The following is a 17,255-nucleotide window of genomic DNA, read 5'->3' on the forward strand; positions in this document are numbered from 1 at the left end:
CTAAGAGCTAAAACTCCATTCTGTATTTGTGAGTGTATTTCTTCAATTTATATCTTAATAAATTATGTTACCAATTTAATAGACTCATGTGGATTGATCATAATTAGATAGCATTTTTTCTTTGCGGGTGTTTGTTTATTTGTTTTTTGTTTTTAAATTCCATTCAGTTTCTCCTTCCTCCCCTCTTCACAAGTACTCCCCTCATCTGTATTCTCCCATCACACCCATGCAGTACTTCCCTGTTTTTCTCCAAGTATCTATGTTGATACCGTGCATATCAGTTAGCCATGGCATATAAAGTTTCAGTACGACTGGGTACTTCCTCTTCTATTAAGGTTAGAAGAGGCAATCAAGAGGGAGGAACCAGGTATGAGAGTCAGATACAGCCCCTCATCTCACTGTTAGGAGTCACATAAGAAGACTAAGCTATACCATGCTAACATATATGCAGAGGGTTTAGGTCAGTCCCACGTAAAAGAGTACTTGGAGAGACAATTGGATCTGGGGGCATCTCTGCAATGATCTAGAAACCTAGAGCAATGGAAGCTCCCAGAAATCAATAAGTGTGAACCTAGCCAAGACTCTTAGCAATAGAGGATATGAAGACTAAACCAGTCCTTTAATCAGGACAGCCTTTCAGTGGCGGGATTAGGACAATAACAGAGCATTATTCCTTACCAAGAAATTCTCTTCACAGGAAGAGAATTACAACGTTAGGCCCATATACATGGCAGCCACTAGTTTAATACAGCTTCCACCATCCTTTATCAGCAAGCTTGGTATAATGGTGAAATGGCTTTTCACAGGTAAGATACTATTTATGTGGTGTTTGCACAAAGGGCTGTGACAGTGCCTTTCAGAAGGTGGTAAATGCTTTGAATCAGGATGTAGTGTAAAGTATGCTGTCTTTCTTAGCCATCAGTTATGGGACAGTGAATTCTGGTGTGGAAATTGGAATGTTTCCACTCAACATTACCTCTAGTGATCCAGGAAAAAAATGCTTATTGCTACAGTGACTTTATGGTTTGTTGTCCTAGAAATGTGCTGTCAGGTGTGGAGTACTACTGCCTGGAGACACAACAAATATTTCTTCAAATTAGAACTTGATATTTCACCCTGGTCAATTTGAGCTTTCAATGCCCTTATGTGAACAGGTTTCTATAGGATTACCAGTGTTAGGAGATGTGATTAGTCCACAGTTGTGGGAAAAAATTGGTTGTTTTTCTATAATGAAGGAATAGAAGATTATGTCTGGATTACAGCAGATCTTTTCAGACTATGGGCTGTTTTTCCATGTCCTGTGATTAATGCCAGTGGGAAACTGAAACTAGTACAAATCCATGTGGGAATGATATAGAACCCATGACTTTCTGAAATGAAGTTAGAGATCATACATTCAGGGAAATAATTAAGACCTTCTAATGTTAGAGTCTTTGAAGATTCCTGGAGAGATGCTGATTGTCATTCTATGTTGAAATTATAAAGATACTGGACCTGATATCAATGAACTAAATCCAGAGCAGCAGAAAAGATTGACTTGGTAGATGAGTGAGGACATGTCTCTGAAAATTATTGTGTGGGTAAATAAATAATGAGAGGTAGTAGAATAAGTTCATTATTAGCAGCTAAGATCACATGAACAGTTGCAGAAATGAGGATTTTTTTGTTAAGAACACCTTTTTATGTATAAACAAGCATATATGTCAGTATTTGTGATTGAATTCAATATTTCTCATGGGTCATAACAGTGATTTATATATTCATGGTTGCTAAAGTTATGATTAAAAAGACGAAATATTCCTCAAGGAACACCACCATCTATTTTTAAATATGTAATGAATTTGATGTTGTATTTAAGATTGTTGTATCATATGACCTGGTTATTGATTTTATAAGGAATAAAACATGACAGAAAGAGATTCAATTTTGTGTCATGTTGATATAGAATGGGCTTTTGATTGGTTAAGTTCTATTTACAACTGGACTGCATCATGAATTATCTAATAAGCTATTAGTAATGCCTGCAACATATTTTCTTAATGAGATTACTGAAAGCAGAAAGACCTGCTGTAAATGTGGGCATCAATTTCTGGTAATAAACCACATAAAGTGTATAGGACAAAAACCTTCAATTTTCAGAGACATGTCCTCACTCATCTACCAAGTCAATCTTTTCTGTTACTCTGGATTTAGTTCATTGATATCAGGTCCAGTATCTTTATAATTTCAACATAGACTGACAATCAGCATCTTTCCAGGAATCTTCAAAGACTTTAACATTAGATTTGGACTGCAGAGCCATCCAGCCTCCTGAATTGAGCTACTGGATTTACATTCTCTCCAGTGTGAGATATCCATTTCCATTGCTGAACTGCCTAGACACACCATGAAATCTGTCTCAAAAATCCCACAAATATACACATATATGTACTCATTCTTTATGTTGTCTTACTTTAAAGAACCCAGGCTAACACAATGCATTTTTGTTTCTTCCTTCTCAAGTGTCTAAGTAGTGGACAGTATAAGATCTTATTAGCCTACTCACCTGATCTACTACTATTTGTTCTTTCATATGATGGTATAAAATCTCTCTAAAACAAAGAAATAAATAGCACTGTATGTTTTTATAAACTTCATACCCCATAAACTCTCATAAATAAGACAAAAGTAAATAAAACAATTAACTAGCAATTATTTTTCTGCTGGACATACCTTTCTCTCTTTGGATCAATGCAATAATGAAATGCTTCAACTGCAGATATATACATTATAGATATGAATTTACTGAGAGAGAGAGAAAGACAGAGACAGAGACAGAGAGTCAGAGAGAGAAACAGAGAGAGAATCAAAGACAAACAGAGACAGAGAAATGAAAGAAGACCGAATAATATTGAGCATAGTGAAATTTCTGCATGTTATTTTATTTTTTATTTTTATAATGTAAAACAATTTTAAATTAAAATGTATTTCATTCATATTCTTCCCCTCTCACAAGTCTTTCCAGATCCTCTCCTTCTCCCTACCCACCAAATTTAAGTTCAGTCTCAAAAAAGAGAAGCTCAGGAAAAGAAAACACCCAAAACCCAAGACAGGAAAACAACACTAACAAAGAAAACAAACCCCACCAAACTCTAACCAAATAAAATCACACACTCAAAACTGTGGAGTTTATTATATATTGATCAACAGCTCCTGAACACTAGGCCTACCCTACCACAACAGGTTAAAAAAACGTTCATATTTAATGTTTAAGTTAGTGGAAAGGATTTCATTCATTCGTTAATTCATTCATTCATTCATTCATTCATCCCCCTCTGCCTTCCTCTTCCCTCAATTCTCCTCTCTGTTAGTCCCGCCTATAAAGTTTTTAAAAATAAAGTCTTTAAATAGGCAGGACTAACAGGAGAATTGAGGAAACAGAAAGGGAAGGGAGAGATTGCCTGGAGCTTCCGCCAGGACAAGGAAGATGTAAGGTACCGATAAGCCACAAGCAATGTGGCGAAGTATAGATTAATAGAAATGGGCTAAATATAAGAGTAAGAGCTAGACAATGATAGGAATGAGCTAATGGTCAAGCAGTTTAAATAATGTAAGAGTCTGTGTTTTTTTTTTTTTAATAAGTGTGCTCCGGGACTGGCGGGACTTGGTGGGACCTGGAGAGAAAAGCTCTCCAGCTACAGCTCATCCTATACAAGGGTTCTTAACTCTTTTAGGTATGCTTTGCCATAATCAGAAAAATTTCTACAGCACATATTTTTGCAGCTTGCAGCAGAAATCAAATAAAAACACTAAACTGGAAGCTACAATGCAAGCAAGGGGATGTAATGCAGACCTGTGCAAGACCTGTGCATGCTTGTGTAGTAACTGTGAGTTCATATGAGTTTGATCATATATGTTTAGAGACTTAATTTTTTCTCGTCATTCTTCACTGGCTTTTATACTCTTTCTTCCCCCTCATACATATGGTTACCTGAGCTCTGAGGACAGGGATTTGATGGAGACATCCCATTTAGGGCTGAGTGTTACAAAGTCTCATTCTTTGCATAATATAAGGGGGTCATATATATTTGTTCCAGTCTGCTTTAGGAGGAAGCTTCTCTGATGGTAGCTGAATAAGGCCTTGATCTGAGTATAACAGAGTATCACTAAGAGCTACTTTATCATTACATTCATATATATATATATATATGTGTGTGTGTGTGTGTGTGTGTGTGTGTATACACACTTATATATTCTTCATGTCATTAAATATATAGATACATAAAATGTAAAATACATTATATAGGATAATTTTATTTAATTTCATGATTAGTTTTTATCTAATTAATTATCTAATTAATATTATATATTATATAATAAAAGACAATACACATATTGTATTTTTTCTTTTTTAGGACAGTATTATTTGCTTTTACTGTAGATCACTAGGCAATCTAATCTCAGGTTCTTGGTCATCCAGTCAGTGTTGGGTGTGGATTTTATATTGTGGAGTGGGCTTTAAGTCAAATCTCTTTAAAGCTGATGACTCCCACAAGCATTGTGCCTTCATTACCCTAGCATATCTTGCAGGCAGTACACCATTGTCGATAAAGGATATGTGACTAAATTTCTGTTTACACTTCTCTTTTGTCAGAAACAGAGTAATTTTCTGTACAAAAGATGTCAAAAAGTAAGGGTGAATATTCTACATAGGCACCTATTTAACATCTCCATGCTCAATAAGTTGAATAGGTGTTGTGTTCAGCAATGAGGCCTTGTTACCAGTTTAAGGAGAATAAACTTGTCTTGGCAATAGCCTGGGTTGTTTGGGGATTCCCGTGGAGTCTCTTGGACCAAGAACCCAGTTAGATATAATCCAATCCTATTCTACAATCTTCATTTGGTGACAACAGATGGCCACTCCCTTTATATTACAACTTTCTTTAGATCACCTACATATATATGGGAGTTTTACTATATGAAGTTTCCATACTCATCCTACCTCTCAAATAGTCTTTAACTTTCATTGTCTCTCAATGTGTTCTCTCCCATAACTCCCTCTCCCTTCCCACTCCTTACTTTGTCCTCCATTGCAGCTCATCTACTAAAAAAGTATATACTGTAGAGAAAAAGCATGTTCAATTATATATTTGTTTATCTATGCCAGAAAAGTATAATACATAGTTCTTAAAGCTTATGTATGTTCATAATTAATAATTTATATTTATCAAATGATACTTAAGTTTTCATTAATATTAATAACACAAGAATGATGAATGTTGGTAAATCTGAAAGTTGGCATGCATTTCCACCTTTAATATAAATATTTAAAAAATCAAAGGAATAGCCGGGAGGTGGTGGCGCACGCCTTTAATCCCAGCACTCGGGAGGCAGAGTCAGGCAGATCTCTGTGAGTTCGAGGCCAGCCTGGGCTACCAAGTGAGTTCCAGGAAAGGCACAAAGCTACACAGAGAAACCCTGTCTCGGAAAAAAAAATCAAAGGAAAAAACATCAAACTCTAAAGTATTTCATAAATACCTGAAGCAAATATTTCTGCTTTTTATGCAGAAAGTTATTATTAGGAGGATATATATATATATATTACAGATCATCAAGAATATATTTCTATGATACATGATTTTTTATGATGCTATCAATGTAAGAAACAAATGTGTACTTTCTGTAATTCACATTGATATACCAAGTGAATCACATATTCAGCAATTTTAAGAGTAAATACTCTATTTCATATCTATTGAAAGTGACATTTTGAGGTTTGGGGGAAGAATTTTAGCCAGCAGTTATAAATGTAATTACCATAAGGCTCACCAAGCTTGCTCAGTCAGGTGAAGATCCTTCTGATGATTTTGAAGAACTGAGTTTGATCCCAGCACACAAATCATGGTAGAAGAGAATCTGATTTTATTGTTATACACTGACCTGGACTTGAGAGACAGTACATAAATATGTGAAGAAAAATCAAACAAAAATAATGAATGTGACAAGTTTGAAAATACTTTACAATGTATATGACCACAATTATAGCCACTGTGTGCCTAAAACTTAGTTACCTTAATTAAGAACCTTATATTTATTCATATTATATATCTAACAGGTACTTATATGTACCAGCTAAAGAATTATAACAGCTTGAATATAAGTCCAATTAGAAACATAAAACATACAAACGTTAGCATAGTGGCATCTGAAACTACTCCACAACTTAGGGAATTTTGTAGTCATGATAATTATGAATATTCTTATGGGTATAAAAATTCAAAAAAGCAGTTGGAGAGAAAGAGGAAAGAGAAAGAGACACACAGAGAGAGATGGTCAGGTACATATATTTGTAAAAGCACAAGGAGAAACTTGTGCACCACACCAACAAGCAGTACCACTGAAAAATACACATGCCAACTGAAAAAACAGTTGGATTTCTATTTATCTCAATTAACATACCACACCACCTAGATACACATCTATTTTTATTTTTGGCACTATTTAAAACAGAAATCATGTCCCATATGCCTATTGAGATGTTACTGAATAAAGAATATTCACCTTATGTACATGTATTTGGAAATACAGACTATCATGATGAAGAATTTTTTTACCTGTAAGGAAGTAAAAGTTCATAACAACTTCAGGAAAAAAATGGATAGAACTGGGGACCAGAATTAAGCCAAATGTGTCATAATCTGAAAGTAAAACACCATACGTTTTTCACATTCATTATCTAGCATATATATTGGGCTTATACAGGATTGGATCCTCCATAATTTGACAGTAAGACCCCATTGCACATCTTGAATCAGAAGATGTAGAGAGACCAAGTTTTTACCCATCTGAAAGATGCATCTCTTCTGGTTTGATTTCATTGTGCTGGGAATCTATGAATCATCTCATAAAAGAAATAAAGTTATCACATTCACACAGCTGTGAAACATGATAGGTACAGTAACAACAGGCCTGTGTGGGGGTAAATGGACAGAAAGTTATGTTTGTAACCAACCATTTTCTGATTGGATCTAAGATACATACCAGGGTATGGAACACATGACTGGAAATATAAACATGGCTAAATTTCTGTGACTAGATAGTTCATAGCTGCTAGGAGGGAAACAAATACTTTTATACTGCAAAATGGACCCAATATTTAAACAAGGCTTAGTTAATTACTGCTATACCACAGATTACTGCATCTTTCAATCCTCACCAGAAAATGTCCTTTTTAAAAGGATGGCAATTCAAACAGAATGTTGCAGACAATAGGAGACTTTGAAGCTCACATCCATAGATGGGAAAAACAACATATTCATCCCCACTAAACATAGAGATCTTTGGTGAAGGTCTGTAGAAAGACTGTAAAAACCAGAGAGTGTGGATAGACTGAGGGACACATTGTTTTCCAAACACCACAGAGCAAGTGAACATATGAAGTTACAGTGATTGTGGCACTATTCACAACAATTGTGAATGCTTAAGTGAGAAAAAAAATTCTAGCATGGTACTGGAAGGTAGGCACAAAATCCCAAATTTATTTTATTTTTATTTAACCCTTTCTTTTTATAGAAAATAGATTCATTTCTCATACAATATATCCTGATTATACTTTCCCCTCCATCTATGGTGATATTTTATTTGTATTAAAATGTTATTTGTATGTTAATAAATAAATTTGCTGGGGGGTCAGAGCTATTAGCAAGCCATAGGAAAGCACGGCAGTGGTGGCATACACTTGTAATCCCAGCACTTGGTTGGCAGAGCTGGGTAAATCTCTGTGTGTTCAGGGATACAGCCATTATTGGATACACATGCCTTTAATCTCAATACCAATCATGGAAACCCTGGAGGCCTATATAGACAGGCCGTGAAAAGGCGGTCATGTGGTTGGGTTTACAGCCAATGAGAAGGCAGATCAGGAACTCTATATAAAGACTTTAACACAGGGGTAGCTCTGGTTCGGAGAGGTAGGACCAGTGCAGGAGGAAGGGTAAGGTTTTAGCTCTTAGCTCTGACCTCTTGGCTTTCTTCTTTGCATTGGTTCTGTGTTTCTTATTTAATAAGAAGGTTGGTTACATCTACGTCCATCTAACTCCTGCTTGTTCCTTCTGACCTCTCCTCCTCACTGGATCCACTCCGTTTTTGTCTCTAGATCTCTCCTACTAGAAAGGGATAGTAGGAGAAAACAATCAAACATGACAACCAAAAATATAGTAAGATGAAGCAAAAATATCATATCCAAGTTGAACATAGAGTTACCTTGTTTGTTCCTGATTTTCATGGAGTTGTTATGATTTTCTCTTTATTTAAGTTCATGTTTGTGGTGGGCTGGCAGTAAACTGCTTTTATCATGCTGAGGTATATCTCTTGTATCTCTAATTTCTCCAGTACTTCTATCATAAAGTGGTGTCAAATTTTTTCAAAGGACTTTTCTGCATTCAATGAGATGATTCTGTCATTTTTTTTCTTTCAGTTCATTTATATGGTGGATTATATTTGCTGATTTTTATCTGTTGAAGCCTCCCTGCATCTCTAGGGTGAAACACAGATGACCATGGTGAATGATCATTTTGATGTGTACTTGGATCCATTTGCTTGTAATATATTGAGAAATTTTGCATCCATGTTCATGAGGGAAATTGGTTTGTAATTTTCTTTATTTGTTGGGTTCTTATTTGTTTTGGACAATGAGTTGGACAATGTTCCTCTCTTTACATTTTGTGAAATATTTTGAAGCTTATTTATGATAGGTCTTCTTTGAAACTCTAACAAAATTCTGCACTAAAACCATGTTGTCTTGAGGTTGCCTTTGTTTGTTTGTTTTTTGTTTTTTGTTTTTTTGTTTTTTGGTTGGGAGAGCTCAAGTGACTGCTTCTATTACAGAAAGAGGTATAGATTTTTAAAATTGTTTATCTAATCTTGGCTTAACTTTTATAAGTGGTATATGCTGAGAAAATCATCCATATCTTTTACATGTCCAAGTTAAGTGGAGTCAAGATATTGAAAATATGTCCTTATGATTCTCTGGATTTCCCTGGTATCTGTTATTATGTCCTTTTTTTTTATTTTGCTATTTTGGGTTTTTTTTTCTCACCAATTATAATTAATTTGGACAATGATCATTCAATCTTATTGGTTTTATCAAGGAACCAACTCTTGTTTCATTGATTCTGGGATTTATATTTGTTTTTTTTCTATTTTGTGGATTTAAACCCTGGGATCACTTATTTCCTGATGTCTAATTTTAGGTGTGATTTCTTCCATTTTCTACAAATTTCATGTGTGCTGCTGCTATGTTAGTTGTATGAGATATCTCTACTTTTTTCATGTAGTCATTTAGTGCTATGAACTATCCTCTCAGAACTGCCTTCACTGTTTCCCATATCCATTTTGGGTATGCTTTGTATTCATTTTCATTCAATTTTAGAAAGTGTTTAATTTCTGTCTTAACTCAATTTTCATTCAGTAATGAGGCTCTCATTTTCCATAGTTTGTAAACTTTCTCCTGTTTCTGTTGTTGTTGATTCCAGATATAACCATGGTGCTAAAGTAAAATGCAGGGCACTATTTCCATTCCTCTTGTATCTGTAGAGACTTGCTTTGTATCTGAGTCCATGGTCAATTTTGGAAAATTTAGATCAGCTGCTGTGAAGAAGGTATTTTTTTTTGTGCATGTTTGAGTGAAATGTTCAGAAAATAACTCTTCGGTCTATTTGGTTTTTAATGTCAGGGAGCTTCAGTGTTTTTCTGCTAAATGTTTGTCTGTATGGCAGGTCCCTTGATGAAAGTTGGGCATTGAAGTCTTCCACTATCAGGGGTTGAACATCAATATTTCATTTAAGATGCAGATTTTTTTCATTTTTTTATTTTTAAGAAATTTTCTATTCATTTTACATACCAACCACATATCCCTCTCCCTTTCCTCCTCCCATCCTACAGCCATTCCCCACTACCTACACCCCATTTCCACCTCCTCCAAGGCAAGTTCCCTCATGGTATGTCAGCAGAGACAGATATACTCAGTTAAGGCAGGTTCATCCCCCCCTCCCCCACCAAGTCTATGTAAGTAGTCCTAGCATAAGTAGTGGGCTCCAAAAAGCCTCCTCATGCACCAGGGATGGATCCTGACCCCACTGTCGAAGGGTCCTTTAAGCACATCAAACTACATATTGTCTTGCCTATGCAGAGGGCCTAGTCCAGTCCCATGGAGGCCCCACAGCTATTTGTCCACAGTTCATGAGTTCCCATTACTTTGGTTTGGTTGTCTCTGTACATTTCCCCATCATGATCTTCATGCCCCTTGATCATAGAATCCCTCTTCACTCTCTTTGAACTACCGGAGCTAGTTCTGGTGCTTTGCTGTGGATCTCTACATCTGCTTTCATCAGTCACTGGATGAAGGCTCTATGATGACAGTTAGGGCATTCACCAATCTGATTACCGGAGCAGGCTAGTTCAGGCAGCTTCTCCACTATTGCTAGTGGTCTAAGGTGGAGTCAACTTGTGGAATCCTTGGAATTTCCCTAGCTCCTGGTTTCTCCCTATCCCCATGATGTCTCCCTCTATCATAGTTTCTCTTTCATTGCTTTCCCACTCCATCCCTGGTCCAGCTTGACCATCCCATTCCCTTATGTTCTAAACTCCCATCCCCTACCCTCTATTGGCCCCACTCATAGATTGTTTTGTTTATGTACTTGTGTGTATATTTTATAATTTGAGATATATTTTATAAGATACTAAAATGGCTACACCAGCATGCCACTTGGGTCCATTTGCTTGGAATATATAGTTCTGTTTGTTTTACCTGAAGTGATGTCTATCTTTGAGGTAAAGGCATGTCTCTTGGATGCAGCAGAGGAATGAATTCTGTTTTCACATCTATTCTCTCAGTGTGTGTATTTTTTGTGTGGAATTGCAATGATTGAGATTGAGAGACATTAATGACAAATTATTGCTGAGTCTTGTTATTTTGCTGTTGCTGCTATTGTTATTGTGGTGGTGGTGGTAGTTTTAGTAGTCTGGAATCATTTATTCTCTGTTTTTTTCCAGGGTGTGATTAAGCTCTTTAAGTTATATTATTTCTCTAGTACCTTCTGTAGGGCAATATTTGTAGACAATTATTGCTAAAATTTAGTTTTGTCATTCAATGCCTTTTTTTGTCCATTTATGGTGACTGAAAATTTTGCTAGTTATAGTAGTCTGGGTTGTCATCAAAGGTCCCTTAAAATTTTTATGACATCTGCCCATCACATTCTGACAGAATCTTCAGAGAGAAATCAGGTGTTAGACTCTGCCATTATGTGTTCATTGATTATTTTACATTTCAGCTTTTAATATTCTTTCTTTGTTTTATACATTCAGGGTTTTGATTATTATGTAACAAGGGGAAATTACTTTCTGGTCCAGTCTACTTAGTGTTTTGCTTACTTCTTTTACCTTTTAGGAATTTTTTTCTTTAGGATAGGGAAATTTCCTGGAATGATTTTGTTTGACTATTTCTCGAGCCTTTGACCTGAGTTTCTTCTCCTATTCCAATTCTCAGATTTGACCTCTCCATAATATCCCAGATTTCCTGGCTTTGTGCCAGTAGTTTTTAATGTCAGTGGTCATGTCAGAGGAGCTGAACATTGCAGTTTACTTCAGGGTGCGAGTGTACCAAGAGGCATATCCCTGCTGGGTGAGTCTCAGTTAGGCAAGGCCCGGAGATCACAGACTCCACAATGTTTTTTGCTTCTGCTTTGCCTTCATGGATTTGCTGGTGCTATGTTTCCCTGGTATCTGGCATGGTGTGAGTGGCTGTGGGGAGATCACCACTGCCTATAATGTAGTGTGCTTATCTCATGGAAACATCCTGTTCTACTGGGAATTTTTACCTGTGGATTATTATGAAGATGATTTCTTCCTACTCTGTACCGTCCAATTTATAATGATAAGCTTAGTTTAAGTAGAGTCTTGATGATAAAAAATAAAACAAGGAAGTATCACACAGCTAAAACACATGACGTTCAATTGAGCTCTATAGACTGTAGCTTAGGTTAATGATTAAGAAAAACAATTGAGTCCTGGTAGCCCAGCTACCTTAAATTCTTTTAACCTTAATGTTGGGAGATGTGTTCACATGTTTTCAAGAGCATAATAGCTAAAACAAAGGAAATCTTAAGTTTCAGGAAGGCATATAGTTGAATGAGGAACTCATTAAGTTCAGGGAACAAGAACAAACCAGCCTAATTATCACAAGCTGTATGCATTTCTTGTTGTCATTAATTCCTTATAACCATATTTGCCCTCAATCTCCTGATATAAGAAACTATTCATGAGTGGGTATGCACCTTAAAGATTTAAATTAGAGCTGACTGATTCTTTTTCATATATAAAAGTTTAGGTTTGTGATTCTTTTAAGATTATATATATATATATATATATATATATATATATATATATATGATTACATTTCAAGGTAAGTAATAAAGTAATTGGCCCTTTCTTTGTAACTGCAAAATACATCCTTCCAGTAAAAGACCTGACTAAGAAGAATGTCTTGCTTGCCTATACGGTTAATTATACATTTCTTGGGTGTGAAATGTACACGAGTTCTTGGGATAATTTTTCACTTGTAATATGTAAAATGTTTAATCATGTAGGGAATATGGAAAATATTCTGTTTTTATTTGTATTCATTGTGATCATTCATTTGAATAACAGAATGCAACCACATTGTGATTTTTACAATGCTTGAAAGATTTTGATGGGGAATATAAGCTATAATGCAAAGAATAAAGATAGAATTAAAATGGGTTAGAAGGAAAAAATCAAGAATGTGAGAATAAGGAAGAATAAAGATAGAGTTAGAAGTAGTTATATGGAAAACATCAAGAATAAAGAGAGTTGGAAAGAAAACATCAAGAACAAAGTCACCAGGAAAATAAAGAACACTGAATGCAAAAGAAGAATGAAGGAAAGGTCTGAAGAAAACCATCAAAAGAGTATGTGAGTGACTTTTTTCCTAACCCCCTCAGATAAAAAAAGTCACAGTATATGCAGACTCCATGGATTCCCTTTGAGCTCTTCACTGCTGCTTTGGGTTCCCCAAGAAGCAATATTTTAAGATTTTACATTTTCTTTACTAAGGTATCTATTCCATCTATTGTGTTCAGTGCCTAAGATTCTCTTTTCCATGGTTTATATTCTGTTGGTGAGGATTACATCTAAGATTCCTGTTTGAATTCCTACATTTTTAATATCCTCATATTCCTCAGTTAAGGATTTCTTTATTGATTCTATTTCTACTTTACTGTCTTGAATTGTTTTATTTATTTCCTTCCATTGTTTGTGTTTTCATAGATATCATTAAGGGATTTATTCATTTCATCTTTAAAGACATCTATTATACTCTTAAATGGTGTTTTAACATCTTTGTCATGTGCTTGAATTATGTTGCAATACTCAGGGGCTACTGCAGTAGTGTTGTGGGACCCTAGTGGGGACATAGAATTCTGGTTGTTAATGATTGTATTTTTACATTGATGTCTAGACATCCAGGTTTGGGATGATCATAATTCTAGGTTTTGACATCGAGACTAGTCTTTATTTTGTGGATTTTTAAAATTTTTTGCCTTCTCCAGTTCTTAGGAGAGTACTGCAGGTATGTATTATTTAGTAGGAACTTTGTCTAGGATCATGACAATTTAGGTCTCTGGGGCTTCAGGGTAAAATATGCTTCTCATTATTGGGAGATGACAATGACACTTAGAAATACAGATGAGTCAAGAGGCTGTCTGAATGCATTCAAAGGCAGAAGGATGTTCCACTAGGACCTTCTTAGTTGCCATGAAATGGGTGCAGGGAATGAGGAGAGTCCTGCTGGCATTGTGGGATGAGATAACAGGGTATGTGGTGAGGAATGTTGTAAGAGGATCTGCATGATTGACAGGAGATTCATACATTGAGGAAGGGAGTTCACAGTAGGTGATCTCTTACAGATCTGGGGATGACAGCAGTGGTTGGTATGGAGTAAAAGAGGCAGAGGTGAAGATCTGCAGTTAGCTACCTGCATTCCTAAATGGAGTGAAAGTAGATTATATTTATATGAAATGTTCTACTTAATATTGTCTCTCTTCATTTCCAATCCCATCTAGATCCACCCCTTCTGTCTTATTAGAAAACAAACAAGCTTCTGAGGGATAACGATAAAATAAAATAAGACCAAAAAATAGGAAAAGAAAAAAACCATCAAACAGATGGAAAAAACATCCCAAGAATAAGAAAAAAGAAACATATACTCACAGAAACTTACTTTTTCACACACTCAGAACTCCAAAATACCACAAATCCAGATTCAGAAAGAGAAAGAGAATTAAAAGAAAAAATAAACATTAATAGGCAGAAAGATAAATTTAAAATAATAAAATAGGCCTGACACAACACAATGAGACAAGGAACTTTCTTATTTTTTTTTTTTGGTTTTTCGAGACAGAGTCTCTCTGTGTAGCTTTGGAGCCTGTCCTGGAACTCACTCTGTAGCCCAGGCTGGCCTGGAACTCACAGAGATCCTCCTGCCTCTACCTCCAGAGTGCTTGGATTAAAGGCGTGAACTACCACCGCCTGGTGACAAGGGACTTTCAAAAGTGCCTTTGAGTTGTTTTCTTTGGTCCATCCAGTACTGGGAATGCTGTCTGCTATTAATAAAAATTGGTTTTCCCAGTGATACTCCCTTGGAAAAATCGGAATTTTCATTTGTAAGTGATTAGGAGTTGGAGATAGCTATGGAGTTAGAGGTGAAGGAACATATCCACTTCTCCTTTCGGTTCAAGGACCACATGTTTCTACTTTTCAAAAATACTATGAAATTTTGAAGGTTAATTCTAAGATCTAGCAAGTCTAAAGATGAAAATGGTATAATAGAAATCAGTTTTACATAAGCAGTGAACACAGTAATAAGAAGTAAATAACATATGGTCTACAGAGGTAAGTAGTTCACAGTAAGTTCTTCTGAAATATTCCCATTATTGTATTAAAATGAGTGGTTATTCTTTCAGAGACAAATATAAGCAAATCTGTGAATATTATCTGTTTATAAGTAGAACATGAATAAAAAACCATGTGAGGCCATTCAATTTGTAAGAGAATTATCTAAGGTTAATGAGGTAAATGCATTCTTATTCACCGAATATTCCCTGGTATATCAAATAGAATGGCAAGGTAACTTATGCCATTATAAAGGTAACTTCATGCAAAATAATTTGCACTACAAAGAGGAGTGTCATTGTTTTGTTGGAGTACTTAAATTTTATGAAAAAACTTAATCATCCTTCACGGTCAAAAATCCTGTGAGATATTCAAATATACATATAAAGTAACACATAAATTATATATTTGTGTCTGGCACATCACATCCATACTTCTTATGTGAGAGTTTCTTTACCATACTGCACATATACTGGTGATTGAAGACACTATTGTACATTAATAAAAACCACACAATTTACTAGCTTCCCATATGATTACTGCCTTCTATTCCTTATACAAGCAAAGCAGAGTGGGTTTTCAATGAGAGTCGTGGTTCATCTGAAGACAGGGACTCTGAGCTGGAAAGCACTCAGAGGATAGTGCAGTCATGATGACTATGAGCCAACTTGGATTATACTGAAGAGATAAACTTGCCTGTAAGAGGCAAGAAAGTGTAAAAGCAGACAAAGGTGCTTACCAAGAACAGAATGGTCTTGGAGGCTCTGGACTCAGTTGAAGATCTGAAGGAGTAATGGCTCTTATGAATGTGCTTTGTTCTCTTCTTGTTTCTATAGAGGATGCAAACAATGCAGTCACTGGCCCACAGCATCAGTTTCATGAACAAGACATCAGTACTTTAGAGTAATACTGCATAGAGGTTGTCAATGGCCTCCTCACGACAAAGAAAAGATCATTACTCAAACCCTCTTAGATTTGTCATGTTCTATGGCACATGCAGTCATGTTCATAGGTGTTTACAATAGGGGACAGGATCAAGCTCAGGCACCCACAATAACCAATGTAAGTTGGAGACGTCACTTTAATTTTTGTTCATCTACATACATTAGGCCTGGAAAACACTCAGGAAGCTGGTGTTGTTGAAGGACATGCCCCTCCATATTCTGTGAAGATAAAAGAGGAGTTTGAGCCCAAAATCATCAAGAAAGACTTTTCAGTCCAAAGCAGCCATTGTCTGTGGCAGTCTTCTACATAGGGAAGTTAAGAAGTTGGCTGCAACCAAGTGCTACCAGATTCAATCTTTGGAACTTAACTTGCACACAGTGATGTGAAGAAACACACAATGGTAGAGGAGGTAAGAATTTCCCAGGATCCCAACCACAGTTTGTGCCAAGAATATCATGCTCATGGTGAACTCAACAACTACTATGCTCTCAGATCTTGCTTGTTAAACCTGAAGCTGTACATTAAAATGTTAAGCACAGGCTGCATGAACTGTGAGAAACCCAATCTTCCAATTCATAGTCTCTCCACGTGCTTCTTCAACATGTATGGTTTTAGAATAAAGTTTTGTTTCAAAGAGTGGCTTTATACCTTTAGACACTTGATAGCTTACAGGTACCTACTATGAAGGCAGCACTCATTTCTTCCATGGATCTCAATGCATTGAAAATCAAAGATCTAGAGGACATTACACTGATAAATAAAAGTGAGATAATTTTTACTCAATTAAATACTTGTTTATTCATACTTGATTAGTGATCAGGTTAGGATTTGAAACTGACTTAACACTGATGTGGAAAAACAAGACATCTCAGTATCTAAAATAAAATGTAGTTTAGTTGTAAAAATAAAGAGCAATGCATTTAGATTTGTTCTTATATGATTATACTATTTTAATCTACCATTGTATAATTTTTTTAAAAATTTTTATTTTGCACTACAATTCAGTTCTACATATCAGCCACAGATTCCCTTGTTCTCCCCACTCCCGTCCCCCTCACCATCCCCCCAGCCCTCCCCCCATTCCAATCTCCTCCAGGGCAAAGCCTTCCCCACAGACTGAGATCAACCTGGTAGACTCAGTCCAGGCAGGTCCAGTCCCCTCCTCCCAGGCCGAGCCAAGAGACCCCGCATAGGCCCCAGGTTTCAAAAACAGCCGACTCATGCAATGAGCACAGGACCCGGTGCCACTGCCTGGATGCCTCCCAAACAGATCAGGCCAATCAACTGTCTCACCCACTCAGAGGGCCTGATCCAGTTGGTGACCCCTCAGCCATTGGTTCATATTTCATGTGTTTCTGTTCGTT

Source organism: Peromyscus eremicus, chromosome 1 (assembly GCF_949786415.1).
Source record: "Peromyscus eremicus chromosome 1, PerEre_H2_v1, whole genome shotgun sequence".
In the NCBI taxonomy this organism is placed as follows: Eukaryota; Metazoa; Chordata; class Mammalia; order Rodentia; family Cricetidae; genus Peromyscus; species Peromyscus eremicus.